This window comes from Glycine soja, chromosome 19 (assembly GCF_004193775.1).
Source record: "Glycine soja cultivar W05 chromosome 19, ASM419377v2, whole genome shotgun sequence".
NCBI classification, from domain to species: Eukaryota; Viridiplantae; Streptophyta; class Magnoliopsida; order Fabales; family Fabaceae; genus Glycine; species Glycine soja.
This window is the reverse complement of record NC_041020.1, coordinates 7,387,422-7,403,646: the sequence shown is the minus strand read 5'-3', so window position 1 is coordinate 7,403,646 and position 16,225 is coordinate 7,387,422. Positions and strand designations below refer to the sequence as shown.

Here is a 16,225-nt window from a genome sequence, read left to right as displayed (position 1 = left end):
ATCCATATTTTGTTTGGAATAACTGTAATTTGTGTATTTGTGTAGCCTTGTTTTGAAGGTTGACCTCGATAGCTGAAATAGATGACAAAAAGGAAAATTGAAAGATTGTTGTTCGAGTGATTAACATATGGACCATACCAAGATCGCCTAAGTGTGTTGTTGAGCTAATTTTAGTTGACAAGAAGGTCAAGTTAACTGATTTTTCCTAGATATGTTGTATGTATTGGTTGTTGATTGTTGTTTATAGCAAATCTTTTAAAAAATGCCACTGCTCATGTTGATTGTCTAGGGTGATAAAATTCTAGCACAAATGAGGAATGTTGATGTTCAACTCAACAATGCTAATTTTGATGTTGGTCACACATATGTTATCTAGAACTTTGAAGTTGAAAAAAATAGTGGTCATTATAAAGCAACATGTCATGGATTTAAAATAAATTTTGTAAAAGCAACTAAAGTCACAACTCACGAAATACCAGAAATACCTAAAACAATGTTCAATTTTACAACGTTTGATGACATTGTAAGTGGCTTAATCATCAGTCATCACTGACTTTTTGATAGGTACATTTTTAAAATATGTGCTTATTGAACAACTTTAAATGTTTGTGTGGTTGGTCTGTCTAATGATGGGTTTTGTTTAACAATGGGTTTTGTTTGAAGATGTTATTGGTGAGGTTGTTGAGATTTGGCAGTGGAATCTGCACGGCAAGCCAAAGAAAGTTGTGTTTACTATGAAGAATGGATGATATTCATTATTGTTTACAAAAACAGAAATTGGAGTCAATTTCAAATGTTAGCTGCATGAATAATTCCTTTTTAATGTGACATAGTGGAAGTATGATGAGTTGTACTTTGTGGGAGTCACTGGCTCTGGAGTTTAAGGATTGTTTTGATAGGCATGTTTCTGGTCCTGTGGTGTTGTTGCTCAGTCTGGCTAAAATCATAGAAGCAAAAGGTTGTTGTTTCATTGTAAGTGAATTTTTGTAAATATACATTTGATTTTTAACTAATGTAAACTTCTTTCATTTTGTATAGGCACTTATCCAATAACAATATAGAATTCAATGTATGGTTCTCAAATTTTTGTGAATACTGACATGAAAGAAATTCTGGAGTTCAAGGATCAGTTTGTCACTGCATTCATGATACTTCAATCTATGTTGTCATTTAGTTGTGAATATTTTAAATTTATTCATCATGTGGACATATGTTTACCTATTTTAGAATTGATCCGACACAGGTAACAACAGTTCCGTGTACCCAAATAGGCAGTCAAATTTCAGGATCTTTTATGTATTCTATTGCGGATCGGTTTCTCTATAATGCCCAAGTGAAATGCTTTGATCAACTTAGCCAATTGAAAAAGGTTTGAGTTAATATTTGATGCATTTATTAGGCTTGAAATATTGTAGTTCATTTTTACAAATAATCATTTTTGTTGTAGGAGTGTATGTGCGTCACTATGGCTACTATAAGCAAGTTGTTGGTAGCAAATGGGTGGATTTATGATGGGTGTCCCAAATGTAACAAAAAGCTGATGGAGAGGGTTCGTCATTTGTATGTGTTAGGTGTGGTAATATGAGTGCAAGTACAGTTGCAAAGTAAGTTGCATGCTGTTTCATGGTGAAATAACAACCTGCTTCGAATTAATTTTGTTACGTATTTGCATAGTTGTTGATGCACTAATTTGTGTCATAGGTTTCGTGTGGATGTCAGAGTTGGTCAACCTAATGAGTCTACAATTTTTACACTGTGGGATTGAGAATGTTATGCGCTGATAAAAGAGACTGCAGATGAGATTAAGCAGAAAATGATTGATGAGGTAAAGAATACACATAGTTTGCTGTTGTATTCATTTTGCATGGATAGTATTGTTGTGGTATGCTTAAAATCAATGGCTCCATAAATCTAATTACCTAGGATGGAGTATTTGATGCAAGAGATATATTAGAAGAACTTGATCGTGTTCTGGGCAAAACACTAGCATTCAAATTTAAGGTTGTCCGTAGGAATACACGCCATTCGGTATCTCAGTTATTTGATGATGATGATGAATTAATGAAGTTTTTTATTTCAAAGCTTCCAACCTTACAACATTAGGTAACGTTTTTGTAGTTGTTGTTGTGTTTAATATTCACTCTGTTAGTTACTAATAACTGAATTCGTTCTTCTATTATTAAGGATGAAGCTTCGCCTTCCATATCGACAATGCACAGGATTAATTATGTTGGTGATAGTGTAAGTTATTTGTTGTTGCCATTCATTGAGATGTTTTTTAAAGTGTCATGCAGCTGTATGCTTGAACTTGGTTTTGCCTACTGTTGTGATGTTGTTGTTAAGTAGTTATAGATTTTGAATGTTTTTTATTTTTTCCAATAAAATAACTTTCTTTTAATGTTGAAGAACTGTGACCTGAGATGCAAATATTTGGCAGGGGGCGAGGGGAGTCTTTTAATGCATTAAAACAATTGTTTAAGGCCTAATTTCAAGAGAGGTACATTATCACAAGAAGAAAAAATCATTATTGCTATTGGAGCAGTAGAGGCCCTATCATATCTACATCATGAATGTGTTCCACCGATTGTTCACATGTATTTCTATATTTCTAGACAACAAATATAAAGTTCAATTAGGGAGTTTAAGTGAAGTCTATGCTCAAGAAGCTGATATTCATCAAAGTAAAATCACTCGGTTTCTGCGGTTGCCTCAGTAAGTACTATACCAATAATATATTCAATGAAGCAGGTAGAACTTTACTTGGTGTCTGTTCTCCACACTTAAATGTGTATTTCTAATATGTATTACACTTTATTTCTTATTATATTGAGCAATGCTAAGATGCAGTCTTCACATAAATATCAATTCAAATTGTCAAGTGGAGCTAATAATGTTCTACATTCATCAACCATTTTATGCTTAGGGTGTTTCGATTGGTCCCTTTTGTTTTGTTAGCTCCTCTGCAAAGCTGGGGAATGATTGTCAACTATATCCCGGAAGCCATCTTTTTGTAAGTACAGAGTTAGGGGACAATTGCATGTTGATGATGTGAGTTTTGAGTTCAGACTTAATATCACTATTTTCTCTTAAGGATTTGCTTTGTTGAATAGTATTTGTTTTGAACAGTGGTGCTTTTGTTGGTGATGATCATCCTGGATGTACTATTATTGGAAGCAATAACACAATAGGATATCACGCTGTGATTGGTGTCAAATGTCAAGACATGAAATACAAGGTATGCATCACATTAACTAGCTGAGGTTTTTATATTTTTAATATCATGTTTTTTGCATTGACATTGCTAACTCTGTTGTCAACGTACACAGTTGTTCCATAGACTGTGATTAATGAATTAGAAATTGTTGCAACCTACTCTATGATGGGAGTGCGGGCGAAAAGCCAAAGGTGTGTCTTCCAAAAAAGGAAAATGCGTGGGAGTCGCCACCAATGTTTATTCGAGGAAAACGTTAGAAAAATAAAAAAGAAAGGTCTGCGAATTTTGAAAATAAGGATTCGGGAGATTTTTACGCATGAGGAAGGTATTAGCACCCCACGCGCTCGTCACAAGGGGCAACAACCCTTGACCGAGTGTGCAAAACATGACTTCAAAATTGTGTAATTTTCTTTTTTTATATTTTTTTTACTTTTTGGGGTCGACAGGGGGGTGCCCTTGCTCCTACGTATCCTCAAGTGCGATGGGAAATTCAGATCAACATAGTTCTTTAAAGTGAGAAAGTTTGTGTGTCAAATTGTTTTTATGCTTTTGAAAGATTCTTTACAATAACAAAAAGGGTCGTTAAGGCGTTGGACCTTTGAACGATCTCAAGTGACTCCGACAGGAGAAATTCAGTTATGCGTTGATTTTATCTTGGTTATATTTGTTAACTTTCAATCCCTCTAAAAGACAACTTTACGACGCTAATGATCGGTTAAGTTTAAACTTTACAAAAGAAAAGAGATTACCGATTATAGAAGGAGGAGATGAATATGCACAAAACAACAAAGAGGATCCCTAAGGGTGCATAGATCACATTCAAATCTTAAAAGCAAAACTAACCGATGGTCATACGAAGAACACCGAACGAAGAACAATATAGAGGTTGATCACAGTCGCGATTCGATAATGCCTCGACTTCGTTTTCTCTTATTTCTTCTTTTTCTTCAATATTTCTCTCAATGCTGAATGTTGGAACCCCTTCCTCAGCTTCCTTTTACGCCTATTTACAGAAAAGAAGGCACTTGGGACCATGGCAGCTCTCCCAGACGAGCTGAGACTTACTCCTGAAGTAACTGGCTCGCCCAAGCGAGTTGCAACTAGCCCAGGCGAGCTGGTTCCTTCAGCCTGATGTCTTCTGAGGGCCCAGGCTAGCCAGAGGCTTGCCTGGGCGAGCTAGGGTCCAGAAAACTCAGTAAAAAGACCTTTTTGCCCCTCTTTTTTTTTTTGTATCTTTCGCATTCTTGATCAAAACATTGAACGATCTTTCGTCTTGTGCAGTAATTGGTGTCGAACAACGCGGTTCGACTGGCGAGAATCAAAACATCAATGCATGATAGTCCCCAGACGAAATTAGGGTCTGACAGAAATCATGTTGTCATTGTTTATTATATTATAGGTATAACTATTAACATTTCCTACCAGTGCAGTGGAGGCATTTTCTCTCTAAGGATAACGTTTGCGCGCTTCAACCCAGAATAATTATTTCTTCCCCTAATTTATTTTTTCTTTGTGCTAATTGTATGATATAGTGGGTTGTTGATTCATGTTCTGCCAATTAAAGTTATTTTGTTATTGTTATTTTGTTATTTAATTCAAGACTTTGCATTTTCTTCTTGTTTATTTATTTTATTTTATTTTAATTTTCTAACCGTGTGTGTTGAAGTTAATCAATCAATCAACTTGACTATATTTTAAATATGTATTGAAGAAATATTAACAGCTAAGTTTCTTTTCTTCCTTTAATTTACAAGGTGCGTGTTAAGGAACTAATCATAGTAAAAGCCTAAGCTATCTGGACAAAGTGCATGATTGATTTTGATTTATATATCTTAACATTGTCTTTTTCTGGCAGTAATCTTCATTAGTATGCACTTATTTTTCCTCTGTGAAATTACTATTTATTGATGTACTCCATTTCGGTGTGGGTGCAGTAAGTACCCTACCAATAATATATTTTATTATCTAATTTTTCATTTCTATTTTTAATGTGCAGGTCTTCTGAACAAGGCACATCTGGTAGGTAGAAACTCAATTTTAGTTCCTTGGCTAATCCATTCACCAGAGATCTTGATCCCAGTAATGGGATAACTGAAATTGGTAGGGTGAAGTGACAATATATGTGAATTTGTAATGGTTGATTGAGGATTTGGTGTCTTTAGGTTGGGCTAGCATACACATACTGCCTAGAGTCTGTAATGTATCTTTGTTTTTCATACTTTTAACTCTGTTTATTATTTTTCCATCTGAGGGATTACGGTGGTTTTCCTCTGTTGTGAGGTGTTAATCTCCATTTTTTTAGAATGAAAGATACAATTTTCTTATCAGAATATTAAGAATTAACATTTGATGTATGAGCTATATTAGACTAAAGAACATGTTTATAGCAGACACCAACATTTGATCATGGCTATGCTTTTTCATCAATACATACATTTGATCATGGCCATGGTTCTTGCAGCTGAATGGGATATTTAAGTCTAATTTAGCTATATTACCTGTTGGCTTGTGTTAATGTGCTTTTCTATGTTGACATCAAGCGTTCATGCAAATTATTTTGCGTTTGTACCAAAAAAATGAACTAAATGACTAATGGGATGAGATTTTTGCTTTGCCCTACTAGTTTGCATCCTTCATACACTCAACTGCAAATTCTACCTTTGTTAACACTTGCAAAAGGCTGAAAATTATGAAGGGTTCTGATGCCATTGGTTTAGGTATGTATTCTCGGCATTCACTCATTTTACAGTCAGTCATTTTAAGTTATTTAGTTTAATACTGTGTAGCCATTGCCTTAGGTGTGCTTCTGCATCCTTACTTTAAATGTTGCAAACTTTGGTGGGAATATATGCATATTTTATATATATGTATAGGGGTGGGAATAGACCAGACCAGACCAAGCTTTAAAAGGTCTGAGCCTAGCCTACGATGAATTTTTCAGGCCTGAGCCTGGCCTATAGCCTATCAAAGGCTTTTATTTTGGATCGACCTGACCTTTTTAAAAGCCTAGCGTGGCCTGATAGCCATTTTAAAAGCCTTCTCCACATTAAACTTTTAATATTCCTCTGATAGTTTTTTTTTACCAAAAAAAATAACACACCTTCTGTAATAGGCTAAACAAGGCCTTAATATATAATTTGGCTTAATTTTTTATCTAACGTTAATTTAGTTGGTAGTCCTACAAATATATTAAGGCAAAATTGTAAAATTGGTCCCCCACTTTATCTCCAATTTTGGATTTGGTCCCCCAGTTTTTTAATTCACGAATTTGATTCCCCTATTTTGTAAAATCGTGCAATGTTGGTCCCCCAGGCCACAATTGGACCTTTGTTACAAAGGAATGTTGACTGACACATGTCACAATCTTATTGGATGATGACTGCCACGTGTCATGTTTTGATTGGTCAATGAAAACAATAATGTATTTCGTCTTTCATGGAATTGACATCCAATTAGAACATGACACGTGGTAGTCATCATCCAATAAGAACATGACACGTGGCAGTCAACGTCACTTGCTAGTAGTCAACGTCCAATTGTGGCCCGGAGGATCAATATTGCACGATTTTACAAAATAGGGGACCAAATTCGTGAATTAAAAAAACTGGGGGACCAAATCCGAAACTAGAGATAAAGTGGGAGACCAATTTTGCAATTTTGCCATATATTAATAATATAAACTAAAACCAGATGATATAAAATAATCCAAAACAAAAGAGAACCTCATATTTGAGGTAGCATCATCCAAGTCTATCAAATCAACATATTAACTATTACAAAAGAGAACCTCATTCGTGAACCATGATATCAGTTGCAATAGAATCCTCAACATCAGGGTTTGCATATTAATGTCCCAAAACTACATTGCCTTTGTAATGAAAAATCTATCTAAATATAATAGTTATAATGACATGCAAAAAAGTATTGATAGAAATCATATATCACCAAGTAACAAAAAACCAACCTGAACATGCCTAAATCAAGAATCATAATGAAACTTGTTAAAGGAATAAGAAGATGAAAGAAAAAATGGCAAGGTTTTGAAGTTTTACCTCTATCAAAGCTTGAAGTGAAAAGGATACGATTTTTGTTTGCTCTGCAATTTTTGTTAGTTGTGTTTTCTATTCTATTTTACTTCAATAGAGAGAAACGTAATAGCAAAATAGGCCAATAAAAATACTGAGGAATATAAAGGGAATGAACTGAATCTCTTAAAACTAGTAAAACGAATGAAACGACATTCAGTACATGACTCACACCACTTAAATTGTAATTAAAGTCTTACTTGATTATAGGAATGAAAGTTATGGAGCAATAGTGTGTGTGTAATTAAAGTCTGCAAGTTTAAAAAAAATATATTAATTATACCGTGTGTTCTATTCAATGCAATGACACATATATATTGGTATCCAAAAAAATAATATAAGTATATATATATATATATAGGCCGACCTATCAGGCTTATAAGGCCTTTTAATAAGCTTAAGCCTGATCTATTTAATTTAATAGGCTTTTAAAAAAGTTCGAGCCTAACCTTTTTACTAAATAGGTTAATCCAGACCAGACTTTATGTAGGCCAGGTCGTAGGCCCCTGTAAGCCGACCTGGCCTATTCCCACCTCTATGTGTGTAGATTCTGCACTGGTCCTTTTCCTAAGCAAGGGTTGCCTGACATACATTGTTTAGTCATCAAAATGCCTGCTCTTCTAGTTAATGTCTGGGCATTCTTAGAATTGCTAATATATATTGCCTGCTTGTGCAAAAAGCAAATCATGTATCTTATTTTGTCACAAAATTGAAAGATTGGTGTTATACCACATGAAGGACGTTACTTACTAACCACTTTGCAATACTACAGTATCACTAAGTCAAAGTCAAACGACCAGGACATATTGTATTGAAATATTTTTTTGATTCAGTAATGTCCAATAGGTGGGTTAGCATTTCTCAATTTTAAATTTTGTGTGGACTTAAACTGTGGCAGGTTGAAAGGTGGAATGAACAGAGGGAGAATGGGACTTTTCCAAGACCTCTTTGAAATCATATTGTGGCACTTGGATATCCTTATGAGGCATGAGAAGTCTTGAACATTCTATTGGCTCATTTTCTTGTGTTGTTGAGTAATTGTGAATAAGGCAGTTTGTGGATTCATTACTTCACAAATGGTTGAAGCCATTTTGATTTTGAAGTTGATTTAATTGTTCTGACTGTGGTACTGTCTCTTTCTTCACTATTGAATTTAATATTAATTAGTAAACTCTATCTTTTGTTTTTGTTTTTTATTATATGAACATTTAAAAAAACTGTTTCAAGTCACAGTAATTATTATTTTATAAAACCAGTGAAATATTAAATATTTTTTTCATGGAGTATCCTTATTTGTAGTATTTGTTGTTGTATAATAAATGAGAAAAATATAATTAATCAAAAAATAAAATTTTTTATTAAGAAATTATACAATGCAGCACTACACATCTATGGCAAAACCAATGCCATATAAAATGGAACATAAAGAGTATTATAATACACTACATAGTAGTATTACTTCCTTCTTTCCTTTAGGATTTGAGTTGATTATATTTAGCACACATATATAATAATAATTTACATTATAAGGCTTCATTTTATTAGTTAACAATACACTATTAGTATATATTTATTAATCTCTTTAATTATGTTGAAGAATTTTATTTATAATACTTTAGAACCAGAATTTAAACTACTTTTAAATATATTTTTGTTAAAATTTTATATTCTATTTTTAATTAATTTTATTGCTTTTATCATTAATATTATCTTTTATAATAACCTTTTATATTTTATTAAATTATTAAACAAGTATATAATAAAAAAAATCAAACTAATTAAAATGTGAGTAACAAATCTGAATCTAAATTTATAAATATTGAATAAATAAAAATATAGAAATTACAAGTATTATTTACCTAAGTATAAATTTATTAATTTGTCTTCCAAAGAAAATGACAATCTAACTCCATCCCACACGAGAACAAGATAATTGAACATTCCATAGTGTCATGTCATAAATCATAATTTGTCATGACATTCAAATGTTTTCAGCCGTCACCATTCACCACAGAACATGCCAAGTGCCACCTCCAATTAGCCTTCAAATGGTTGATATTTTAATTATTTACAATTTGCTGTATTTATTTATGCATGTAAACGTAACGTTCTCCCCCTAATCATCATTTAGTTCATAGAGTTAGAGAAAGTTAGGCGATACAAAAATCCTTCCTATGAAAAGAAGAGACTACACGACACACAAAAAAATGCTCTTCCTTGCACACATTGAGAAATAACAAAGAATATTTTTTTTTTATTTTCGATAATAATAATAATTGGATTATTTTATTTATTATATATAAAAAAAACACACGGAGATCTAGAGTTAAAACAGAAGAGAAGATTATTATTAGAGTTATAGTATCGCCGTTTTAAGAAAAAATTGAATTCAATTCGAAAGACCTCGTCACAATAAAGAATTTCAATTAAACAACATCTTTTCATCTTTTTTATGTTTAAAGATATGCAAGTATTGGATGATAAAAAAGAAAAAAATATTAATAATAATTTTTTAAATTTTTTTTAGGAAAATAAAATTATTAGTATATGAATAAATTTCTTACATGATTTACTAAGTTCTACACAGTTACAATTATTCTATCTAAGTATCTATGATAATTATTAGTGTTATTAATATTCATGATCTATCTTCTATATTTATTAGTGTTATTAATATCGGGATGGAGACGATGTTAGCTAGCTAACAAGAATAAGTAATAACATTCAATCTCATGGTTCTTTATTGTCATGTTTGTCTTAACCAACATTTATACATTTTTTTAATAATTCTATATAAACATAAGATTAAATATTTTTATTTTTATTTTTTTGGTTTAATTTTGTTTTCTAAATTTTTCAAAAATACTTTGATTTGTTCTCATGTTTTTATTAAATCATTTATCATATGACATTGTCAAGCTTATGCTCCAAATTAGTCTTAACAATTGTTCTTCAATATATTTATCATGAATGCATTTCAAATCTCATAGTTTAGACTTTTGTAAATAATATACTAATAACATATCTAACAACAATAACCTCAATAAAATTAAATATGTATTTCATTGTTTATAAAATTTTAAATATGAATAACGATTGATATCATTATAGTTAAATAGATAGTGTTATTTTATAAAATATATTATATATTTCAATCATATTAGTTTTGGTTCTAATTAGATAAGTTCTTCACCGTTACAATTATACTAGGTAAGTATCTATGATAATTATTATTGTTATTAGTATTCATTTTCTTTCTTCCATATTTGTTGTTATCGTCGTCAAGCACATGGGACGGGGATGGAGATGATCTTAGGGGATAAGAATAACGAATAACATACAATTTCGTGGAATTCCATTGTCATGCTTATCTTAATCATCATTTATACATTTTTTAAAAAATAATTATATATAAACATAAGATTAAATACTTTTAAAATTTTTTAATTTTTTGGGTTTAATTTTGTTTTCTCAATTTTAAAAAAATACTTTAATTTTTTCTCATGTTTTTATCAAATCATTTATCATATGACATTGCCAAGCTGGTATGCTCCAAATTAGTCTTGCAATTGTTCTTCAATATATTTATCATGAATGCATTTCGATATGTTGACAGTTTTAGATTTTTATTTCATAGTTTAGTCTTTAGTAAATAATATACTAATAACATGTCTAACAACAATAATCTCAATAAAATTAAATATGTATTTCATTATTTATAAAATTTTAATATATGAATAACGATGAATATCATTGTAGCTAAATAGATAGTGTTATTTTATAAAATATATTATATATTTCAATTATATTAGTTTTGGTTCTAATTAAATAAGTTCTTTACCGGTATAGTTACACTATGTAAGTATCTATGATAACTATTATTGCTATTATTATTTATTTTATCTCTTCTATATTTGTTTATTATCGTCGTCGAGGATCCGAGACCGTGAGGAAGACGATGTTAGAGAATAGAATAACATACAATTCCATGTTGCTCCATTGTCATGCTTATCTTAACCATCAATTATATATTTTTTTAAAAATAATTATATATAAACATAATATTAAATACTTTTTTAATTTTTTGGATTTAATTTTGTTTCCTAAATTTTTTAAAAATACTTTGATTTGTTTTCATATTTTTATTAATTCATTTATCATATGATATTGTCAAGTTGATACTCCAAATTAGTCTAACAATTGTTTTTTAATATATTTATCATTAATGTATTTCAATATGTTGATAGTTTTAGCTTCTTACTTTATGCTTTAGTCTTTTATAAATAATATACTAACAACATATCTGACAACAATAACCTCAATAAAATTAAATATGTATTTCATTATTTATGAAATTTTAAAATATTAATAACCATGAATATCATCAAAGCTAAATAGACAGTATTATTTTATAAAATATATTATATATTTCAATCATATTAGTTTTGGTTCTTCTTTAATAAGTTTTACACGGTTACAATTATACTATACATCATATTATTTTATTTTATGAAAGAGAAAAGTTTCCTTACTTGATTTTGGCGGAAGATGCTGCAAAATGTGGTATGTCAATTTTTGTAAGTAGACAATTTCTATTGTGGTTGAAATTTTCCTACAAATAATGTTTCTAAAGTTAAATATTTTGTTAATTGTTAGTTTATTATTGTTTTATTTTGTTTGACTTTCAAAACAGTTTGTTGATCATAAATTTTTTAGTTTATATTCATTTTTTTCTCATTTTGTTAGTTTCCAATTCAATGATAATAAGATAATACTGTACAAAATTATAACTATATGCTTATAACTATAATGTAAATATAATTTTTTGGCTAACGTGTGCGTACGCACGCGTATTAAGTCGTTATTTATAATAAATTAGAACACTGAACCTGTGCAAAGTATGAGCGGCGAAATTTCAATTTAAAAAATAAATGCAGAATATAAAAGAAGAGGAAAAAATGCAGGATATAGTGTTGACGCCTGCCTATTGTTGAACAGTTTTTAGGTAAAAAAAGAGAAGAAAAAAAAAGTAAAATGTTTTAAAAAGAGTAGAATGATTTTAAACAACTACGATTGAACAGTTTTTATACGATAATAAACTATATGAAATTTTGTATAATTAATCTACTTCCTAAGAATTTTTATTTAACAAATTCGATTGTTGGAATTTAATGTTCATAAAAAAAAATTATTCGACAGAGTAAATCTCACGAAAATTAGTTTTCTAGAATAAGTAGATTTTCATCCACTAATAAATATTTGAAAACAAGTCCTGTTGAATTGTATATTCACAGTTGACTTTGAATGTCATGATGTGGCCATGTGAGTAATATTAATGAGGTGAAACTTCTTAACTGTTTCTTTCTCTTGAACTAACCTTGTTCACAAATGAAGCTATCACAAAAGGCCAAAAGGGATTAAGGCAACCTAAAAGGTTTAATTATCAGTTGGTGATTATTGCTGGGAATTGAAAGAGTTTCTGAAGGCAACATAACTTTGAATTTGACATCTCTTTGCACATAATTAACAAAACGGTTTGGCGATAGTTCAATAGTGGTTGCTGCTATATACTATAATGATAATTTCTTTTCCAAAAATTATGGAATTCATATTTGGTTTTGGAAGTTCAGAAGCTTCCTAGACATATGAGTGCAAGTTGTTATTACTTAATATTTGATAAGAAACGCACATTTAGATATTATATTTTCAAGCGGAGGTTGTTTCAAAATTAAGTCATGAACTTCATTTCTTGGAGTACCAAAGTACAAGAATATGAGTAATGCTATACTATGATACAAATCTTAGTATCAGATTAGAAAAAAAAAGTAAATTTATTTAATGTTTTGTAAATATAAAACGCATTCAATACTTTCCATACAATAGAATTAGAAGGATTAGGAAGAGAATGTTGTAAGAGAATTTGGAGTTATTCTAAGAACATTCACAAACCAGATGTGTGACAAGGTAAAGGCCAAGCTCAATGCTATGTACTTGAATAACACAACATGAGTTCCATTGTTAACCTTCATTAGTGACACATTTAACTTCAATTTAGTTAAAATTAATTTCAACCCACTAGAGGGAAATGCAAGCATAATGGGTTCTTGAAGATATTAGAGAACAAAGCATCACAACAAACACCAACAGCTTATTATCCATCAATTCTCATCCATTCATTTCTGAAAACAGAAACAAAAAATTACACGATGATAAATCTCAAAAAGAAAAAGCAAATCGGAATTGGTTTGATCCCCAAGTCCAAGTGTATGAAGAGCAGGAGTTGAGAGAGGTTAGACCACTAAATGAATCTCCATGGCTTAAGGGATTAGTCTTTAGCTTTCGGACGAGGATACTTTAGGCAACCAACAAAAAGGAAAAGAAAAAGAAATATAAATGTGGTTTAAGTACAAAGAAAGAAAGTGGGGGTAAGCTTTTCACACTTAGAAGCCTAGGGGCTTGTAGTCGATGAAGTTGATGCACTACACTTGGCGAACGTTGTCGAATCCGATGATACGGATGAAGGCGTTGGGGTATGTAGTCTTGGCCTCTTAAAGCTCCTTCAACACCTGAGAAGCATTAGTGCAACCAAACATAGGCAGCTTCCACATGGTCTAGTAGCGTCCATCATAGTATCTTGGTGATCTGTTGTGCTCACGGTACACGAAACCGTGCTGCAAACGGACAGATCAACCATCAAAACTCAAAACCAAGTGCTTGTTTTGGAATAACAATGTTTGATAAATATTGATATCTCTCTAATAGAATTCTAGAACTACTGAAAAATCAAATAGTAACATAAACTCGTTGAGGATGGAAGAATCATATTTGGGATGTGAAAGCTATAACTATTAGCTTTTGAAAATCACATCTGTAATGTGAAACCAAACACAATATAGATAAAGTTAATTTTTTTTTTAAGTACTTTTAGCACACTGGCATGAAAAACAATTATTTCTTCAAAATAAGTTGAAACAAAAAACAAAACTAAGGAAAACTATAATTGAACCAAAAGTGACTGTAATAAATTGACCTCCAACTCGAATTCCAAGCAAGGAATCCATCCGTTCCTAAGAAGGTACTCTACTTCCTTTGCCAATTGTGCATCATCAAGGTTAGGCAGGTAGGAAAGAGTCTCAAACTTCTTGCCAATTGGTTGCCACACCTAGTAATTTGTATGAAAATTGAGTAAAAGGGTTAATAAACTTGCAATTATGCATAATTTCTTATGACTAATATGTTAGTTTAAGGAACCTATAGTTAACATGTTCATTTAACTAACATGTAGCATGAATTAATTATAATCATTTTGGTGCCTCGTGTGTATATAAGTGTGGAGATGTCTTACATGCATGCATTTCACTCTTCCATTGTTGATAGCAATGGAGGTAATGTCATTGTTGGTTTTCCTGGTGGGGGAAGCCAGCCATGGATTTAAGGCTTGTGAATGGAATAACCATGCCAACACCAACATGGTTAACGGTGGTAACTACTGGGGAGATCATTAAGGAAGCCATTTCCTTCTTAGCTCTGAATTACTTACTTGTGCTTCAGCAGCTAGATTGCCAAGCTTCTGCTCAAACTTGCTATATATAAGGCTATGATTTCTACAGTACCCATCCAATGGTGATGGCATTATAGCATATTGGCCACACGAGTTTCAATTCTTTGTAGTTTCAATGATGTTTAAAGACTAAACAACTATAACATATAATAAACACACATTAATCACATTAAATAATCAAAAGTCTAATTAATGAAATATGTTAATGTAAACTAGTATATTTTTTTTTATAAAAAAAGAGCAATCTAGTACTCACTACTAGAAAGAATGCTTTCAACATCGCTACTTTAACATCGATTTTATCAAAAACCGATTTTAACAAAATGGCAGTGATATTTTTGTAAATAAATTGATTTTGTTAACATCGGTTTTTGAAAAAACTGATGTCATTTGATTTTTGTTAACATCGGTTTCCAAAAATTGATGTTAACATCGTCACGTTAACATCAGTTTTTTAATAATTGATGTTGGCACTACTAGAAAAAGTTCAAAAGCCCCCTTTCATTCACTCGATCTCGCTTACTCACTCACTCTCTGACTTGTTCTCGTTCAAAAGCCTTCTCCTCCCCCTCGACCCTCACCTCCTCTCCCTCACCCTCAATCAAAACTCCATACTTGTCCCTCCCTTTCCCAACCCAAATGCTCTCTTTGTCATCTCCAACCTCTTTGTTGGCCCTTCCTTGTCGCCCAGCCCTACCCTCCACGCCGAGCTTGATCAGACTAGGATCAAGCTGGACCTAGCCCTCCTGCTCACCGTGTACGATCGCTTCAACTCGTTGTTCAAGCTGCTGCACTTGCTCTTCCTTTTGGCCCAAACACGACCCATCTTCAGGCCCAACCACAAGCTCTTTGATGTTGTAATCAACGCGCTCGTGAAGGCAAGGGAGTTCGATGCCGCATGGAAACTTGTTCTCCATCACACCGAGAGAGATAGGGAAGTAGAAGAAGAAAAAGAAAGGTTGGTTTTCGTTGGAACCTTTGCTATCATGATTCGGCGCTATGCTCGTGCAAGTAACATAAAATGGTTTGGGATTTAGGGTTTCAATTTGTTCAACAGAAAGGTTGGTTTCAATTTAGGGTTTCCTAACCTGATCCGATTCTCATTTATTCGTTATTGCTTTCACCATTCTTCACATGTTCATTTCTTGAATTAGTAGCTTATGTGCTTGTTTATAGTTTTATTCTGAGTACCTTCACAACACATGTTAACTTAGGAGTAGAGTTGAAAATTCTTGCCTATTGATTGCAATTTGTCTTATACTAGCTTTGCAAACTCGACTAATTGGCAGTGAAATTCTTGAAGGATGTTAAGTTTGTTTGCGGACGAAGATAGTCAAGATATGGAGAGTAGCACTCCCAATGGCA

At 31.8% G+C, this 16,225-nt stretch overlaps 1 long non-coding RNA gene and 1 pseudogene across 3 annotated transcripts; one reads left to right on the top strand and one right to left on the bottom strand.

Moving 5' to 3' along the window:
• Window positions 1-3,541, top strand: LOC114398282. 3 transcript variants are annotated; one of them, XR_003663568.1, is made up of 10 exons: window positions 1-958; window positions 1,039-1,369; window positions 1,448-1,604; window positions 1,702-1,825; window positions 2,185-2,241; window positions 2,438-2,497; window positions 2,613-2,712; window positions 2,924-3,048; window positions 3,127-3,235; window positions 3,338-3,541. It is a non-coding gene; the product is annotated as an uncharacterized LOC114398282 (long non-coding RNA). The 3 variants fall into 3 exon arrangements; XR_003663569.1 differs by having other exon boundaries at window positions 2,438-2,712; window positions 2,956-3,048; XR_003663567.1 differs by having other exon boundaries at window positions 2,438-2,712.
• Window positions 3,542-13,385: 9,844 nt separating this feature from the next.
• LOC114397931 lies at window positions 13,386-14,882 on the bottom strand (annotated as a pseudogene).
• Window positions 14,883-16,225: the final 1,343 nt, after the last annotated feature.